Source organism: Pteropus vampyrus, unplaced genomic scaffold (genome assembly GCF_000151845.1).
Source record: "Pteropus vampyrus isolate Shadow unplaced genomic scaffold, Pvam_2.0 Scaffold78, whole genome shotgun sequence".
Lineage (NCBI taxonomy): Eukaryota > Metazoa > Chordata > Mammalia > Chiroptera > Pteropodidae > Pteropus > Pteropus vampyrus.
In genome coordinates this window covers 5616681-5623178 of record NW_011888859.1, presented here as the reverse complement: position 1 = coordinate 5623178, position 6498 = coordinate 5616681, and the positions used below count along the sequence as shown (strand labels likewise).

The following is a 6498-nucleotide window of genomic DNA, read 5'->3' as shown; positions in this document are numbered from 1 at the left end:
CCGGCCGTTCCGCTCGTGCGCTCACGCCCTCCCTGGCTTTGCCGCGGGGTCTGAGCCCTCCGGTGGTGGGCACAGCCCTTGGACAGCCGACAGCGAAGGCAACGGGGCGGGGACGCTCGGTTTTCCAAGCCGCACTTTCCTTTCTTGGCCCACTGGGATGTGTAGTTCTCCTCGCGGTCCGGCTCCGAGAGGAAACACGACTTGTGAACCAAAAAACTACAAATCCCTGCATCCACCGCGACGAGGGCGGGAGAGGCACGGTGCTGGGCATTTCTGGTGCTGGGTGGTTGGAAAGGAGAACGAACAAAGAGAATGGTAGGGATTGGCCGTTTCTTCTCTGTGCAGGAACTTAACACGTTACACACGTTCTTCATCTAGTCTTAATCACAACCCTCCGAGACACGATTGTATCCAGCTCAGAGAACCCTCGACTACTAGCCAGAGATCACAAAGCGCCGGGGCGGTAGAGATGGGATTGAACCCAGAGCCTTGAGAATTTCCCCTTACAAAGCCTGGGTGAGCAGTGTCAAAGGGAGATGAGATTGGTTTATCCAAGAGAAAAAGAACTGGGACCAGTTAGGAAGAGCTTCCTATAGTAAGGAAGAAGTAGTGGGATGGCAATTAGAGAATGACATGAAATTATAAGGAGTTATGGGGAAAAAACGGAATTTACAAGCGTCCATTCCAAAGCAGGTTAGGGGAATGGGTAGGATCTTATACAGTGGGAATTGGGTTCCAGTGGTTTTAGCTGTTGCATGATGGACAAGCATCTTATGAGGACAATTAAATACTTTGTGGCTGCATGTTTAAAAAAGAAAACAACTGGCAAGCCTCAGACGTTTCAAGTGAAAGTTTTCATATGCTTTCCTGTCCTTGAGCTCATGTGATCAACGGGATGTTATTCGATTTATTACAAGCACTTTTTTGAGTGTGTCTAGTTAATACACTAGATCCATTGACTTGATGGCTTTAAAAAAGACTCTCGTTCTTGTTCTCAATTAAGCCCTAATTTTCCTGGCATCGTGGTTATGCTTTTTAAAAGTCGTCTGTTAGGGACACATCTAAATATTTGCATGGGCTTTAAATTACTCCAGCCCATCCACCTCCAAAAAACATGAAGGTATCAATGAATCAATATCAGGAAACTGTTGAAAATTATTAGTCATCTATTGCAGCAAATTAGCATAAACTTAGCAGCTTAAAACAACACAGATTTATTATCTCACAGTTTCTTTGGACAGGTGTCCAGATACCTGGAGTCTTCTGCTCTGGGTCTCACACCTGCCATCCAGGTGCTGGCCTGGCTGTGTTCCCATCTGGAGCTCAACTGAACAAGAATCAGCTTTCCCGTCACTCAGGTCACTGGCAGAATTCATTTCCCTGCAGCTATTGCACTGAAGACCTTGGCTTTTTGCTGGCTGTCAGCCAGGGGCTGCTCTCAGCTCTTAGAGGGCACCTGGAGTTCATTGTCAGGTGGGCTTTCTCAACATGGCTACTTCAACAAGCCAGCAAGGAGAATCTCCAGAGAGTCTGCTAGCAAGATGGAATCTTCTTATATAACAAAGTAATCACACAAGGGCGACATCAAATGTGCCATATTCTATCGGTGAAAAAGCAAGTCACAGGTTTCCCATATACTCAGGGGAGGGGATTATACACACAAGGGTATGGACACTGGGATGAAGGGCCACTCTAGGGTCTGTCCCCACAGTGTACAAAGCGGTCTGTTATGCTATTCTTATCTGTTACTTCTGCTTATGTTTACGTTTGAAACTTTCCTTAATAAAAAGAATTATTTCTTTTAATTATATCTAAATTATAAGTAAGTTTCTAGATAAGCTGATACTATTGTTTACAGTTGTCTTCCCAGGAATTCCTAGTTTCTTCTCAGTCCGTGTTTACTGAAACCTAGGTCAATTAATTCACATCAGACACATACCTGAGGCAGTTCACAAGAACCTGGCATGAGAGCCGAGGGTTTCAGTTCACCACCTAAAAGCTCTTCTGCAAAGTGTAGTATAGCTCATTCATTTCACAGTTATTTATTTAGGAGCCTAGTTGGTGCTAAAGTACTATTTTAGCAGAAGGGATGTAAAAGGATATAGAAGCTTGTATACTGGGGCTAGAGGGAGAGGTGGAGAGACCACACAATAAATGCAAATAAAATGCAAACAATGAAAGTAAATAAATGACTAAATGATAAGACAATTTCAGAGAGCGACTACAACAACAACAACAACAACGGAGTTGTGGGATAGTGAAACAAGTGGGCCAGAGACTTCGTGGAAGGAGATATTTGAGCAGAGAACCAAATGGTGAAAAACGTCAGGTACAACAGCCTCAAGGCAGATCAAGCCTAGAAAGTTCGTGGGGAGCAAAGAAAAAAAGTCTGGCTGGAATGGAGTGAGGGACAGGGTGCGTAGTAAAGGAGTAAGGCTGAGAGGTTACAAGACTGGTGAGGCCTCTGGAATTGATTCTACGTGAACTGGAAAGTCGCTGAATCTGTGACCAGCATTGTATTAAGTGTCAAGGGATCAGAAAAAAGAGTAACATACAGTACTTGCCCTCAGGGAATATATGGATTCTAAAATATAATGCTGGAAGGACCTCAGTGCATCTAGAATTAAAGACCAAAACATTTGTTTTGCATAGGAGGAAATTGAGGCCCCAAGAAGGAGCCACCTGCTAAAAATTCCTTGAGAATGCCCCACAATTACAAGTAATCCATAAATGAATCTTGAATTGAAAGAGTTTCTCTGATGTAAAGCTTTAGAAAACTAACATATTTATTTAGTGCCTGTCATATGCACAGCAGTATGATAAAGAGGATAAATATGACATAGAAGCTACAATATAGTTCAGGAGACAAGATCAAGACATATGAGAAAGAAACTAATACAATAAAAATAACTATCTTTTCTAGAGTCTTTTCTCATATTAGCCAATATCCTACCCTGGTTCTTTATATATTTAACTCATTAAATCCAGAGGACAGTCTAATGAAGCAAAGATTATTACTTTTATTTCACAGAGGAGGAAACTGAAGATCAAAGAAGTTAGGTGATTTGCCCAAGGTTTCACAGCTATAAAGTACCCAAGTCAGGATTCGAGGCCAGGTATGTGTGTCTGATTCCTACTTTTTCTTCTCTAGTGCGTTACACAATAGAAAGAATATACCATGTCTGGCTAACTGCCAGCTGAATAGAGAATCTTCATTTCAGAGGAAAGAGAAATCTATGAGGCCTAGGCTGTAGCAAAGTGAGGATGCCAGTGACAATTTGGATAGGTAGAACAAAACAGGACAGGATCTTAGAAACGGGAATGGTGGAAAAACACGTGATGTTTCTAGTTGGAGGAGACTCCACAAGGATTCAAGGGCAAGTCGTTTACTTGGGAGGGGATTCCAGAAAACACCACCAGGGTAGTGAGGAGGTGCAATAGGGAGGGGAAGGAACCTATGAAGCCTGCGCGATAAGCACGTTATACCGTGGGCAGCTGATGATCAGACCCTCCAGGAACTCTGGGAAGTGGTACAGAACCTGCCTCACAGTCACCCTACCTGAGGGGCAAGGAAGCTGGACTTTATCCACCAATCCAACCGTTATTAGTTGACAGTACCTTCTGGAAGCATTAACTCTACCTTCTTTACATTTGACCATCTGCCTAAAGTTTCCATAGCCATCACCGCCATGAGCACCAAGCTGGCCCTATCTTGACAGCTGGCAGTGTCTATGATTCCTGTGGGTCTTCCCCTGTTCTCATCTGACTCATGGATCCACTGACAACAGGGATTATGTTATCAACAAAATTAGAGCTTAGTTCCTTTCATCTGAGAAGCTCAAAGCATTCCACAAACCCACCTCGGTAATTTTCAGAATACCTCCAGGCAGCCGAGAGGAAGTATGATCTTATCCGTGGAGAAGGGAGACGACACTCAGATCCCAGGACGTTATGTGATGTATATACCTTCCGGGGCCAGGAGGAGTGTGCACTCAGTGTGGTCAAAGTACGTGGAGGTCAAAGGGACATGGTCCTAGAAGGAGAGTTTTGAAATCACCAGAAAGGGATTTCCTCTGAGAGTTCTAAAATGGCAGGAAGTAACTGCTGAAACCTCCACACCAACAAAATTCCTCAGAAAACCAGCCACCTTAATTCCTTCCAACCCAGAGAGCCTGCTCCCGTTTTTACATGTGCTCAGCACATCTGGGAAAAATCTTGTGTCAAAACACGTTTAAAAGAATAGACTCACACTACAAAGAACGAGACGGAAAAAATTTAATTCAAAGTTTTCTTGTAATTTTCCCCAAGTGACTTTTTCTTGCCTTTTTTAACACTAAAAAATTACCTTTTAGTATTTTTATAAAAATAATACATTGCATTGAAAAAATTGTATTATAAAAAAGAAGAAATTATATTACACATAAATGTTAAAAATGGAAAAGTTGTTCAAATTCCCATTAGCTTAACAACCATTAACGTTTTGTTACCCATCCTTATATAATTCATTTAGGCATAGATACACATGTATGAATATATCTGTGTCATGTAACAAAAATGGAATGATGTCATGCATGCTTTCATCCTGTATGCTTTATTTTTTTATAACAACAGTATTTTTCCTCTTAACCCTCCAGCCCCACTTTTTCCCAAGCAACTAATGTTAACAGTTTGGTACATGTCCTTCTCCAGGCTCGTTTAATTATGAGCAAATATATATACAGCCCATATTCCAATTTTATTGGTTGTCCTAACAATGTCGTTTATAGTTAATTTTTCCCAGTTCAAGATCATACATGGCACTTAGTCAACAGGTACCTCGATTCTCCTTTCTTATGGAACCTTTCCACACCCACTTTCTTTTAGTTTCCTGCTCTTGATATTTTAGAAAATTACAGACCATTTATTTTGTGCAATGTCACTCAGTTTGGGTTTGTCTGGCATTTCCCCACAGTGAAATCCAGGACATACTGTAAGCAGGTTTCAGCCATGTGCATGCAGGCAGCATTGCTGAAGCACAAGATACTCGCCTGGGTCAGGCCCACTGCTTCTTCTGGGCCCACGGGTCCTCGCACACCGATAAGAGCTTTTTGAAGGAGCATGTCCATACCGATTCCAGCTGCAGGTGCTCGATAAATCTGGAATGTGCCTGAAGCCTAAGCCAAAACTGACACCCAGAATACAGACACTTGTTAACTGAGAGGCAAAGAAGTATGCACTCAGTTTCCGAGAAGCAAAAATTATGAAGGGCGAAGGTTCCCAAACCATTTCGTTGATGACTTACCAAACATGCGCCAGAACAGTAAACATAATGGTAAAAGGAGAAGCTTCCTATCGGCCGTGAGAAACAAGTTCACCACTCCTCAAAGTAAACCCGGACAGGAGACACTGGAGCGTCCAACCCCGAGGTCTGCAAGTCTGGTCCCAAAGGCAAGAATCCAGCCTCCGTTTCCATGGTACCTACATCTGCACAGTCATTGCCCATTTGCTCCTCAAAGGGTGTGAGCAAAACTAAGAAACACTTACCTCATCTAAAAGTACTACTCAAAGTGGATTTCAGAAACTTTTTGTCTCTTTGATAAAGATTGACTTTTGAGAAATGTCTAATGCTATTTCTGAACGAAAGCGACTCAGGAATGCAACTTATTTGACTTGCATTTATTCTCTGAATACATGGAAACCAGGTCCAAGAACAGATTTTTCTTGGCATCCTTGGCATTTTGGGCAAATAAAAACCTCATTGGATGATAACCGAAACCCACTGACTGCAAAGGTTGGTTGGGAGTTCAAAAAAATATGTGAAATTGCCTTGTAAATAGTAAATTCATGTGCAAGTAGTAATCATATTTTTATTAGTCTCCCTCTTTTTAGCAGTTTTCACTGTTTATATCATTTTCTTTCAAAGGGAAGTTGAGACTTTCATGAGAGTATCTACTTAGTCATGAAGATTTTTTCTGGGGGTCAATCGACTGGTTGCTAATTCAGGAAAAAATGTGTCTTCTCGCCTACCCACAAACATCTGCCTAACTATATTTTAGTAAAATCTGAAGATTATTCTTACTCGGGTTGTAAAATTATCAGGGATATTCTTAATTATAGGTTATTTAATAAGATAAGGAGTACAAATATACTTTCTAGAAATTTTCGTTTTTATAACTTGTGTTGTCCCTATAATAATATTTCGCCTTAAAGACATTTTACTATGTTCTGGTACAAACTTATTTCTGGGTTTAAAATTATTTCAGAATATAACATAGTAACTTATACTTCAGTTATCTTACATCTTTTCTGGAACATTGTAGATATAGGTTTTTGTTAACAAACTAGGATTGTTTTCAACTTTTCTGTTTCACTCTTTTAGATGAGTTAGGAAAAAATCAGATTACGCATTTTTGGTAGAAGTATCTGAAGTGATGTTGGTTTGTCCCAATATCTGTGATGTTCATTTTGATCATTGATGTAAGATGATTTCAGTGGGTTTTCCCAATATAAAGTTGTTTT

General features: G+C 41.1%; 1 pseudogene; it reads left to right on the top strand.

Annotated features, from left to right (window-relative positions):
* The first annotated feature begins 4087 nt into the window (after positions 1-4087).
* On the top strand, positions 4088-6420 carry LOC111741450 (annotated as a pseudogene).
* Positions 6421-6498: the final 78 nt, after the last annotated feature.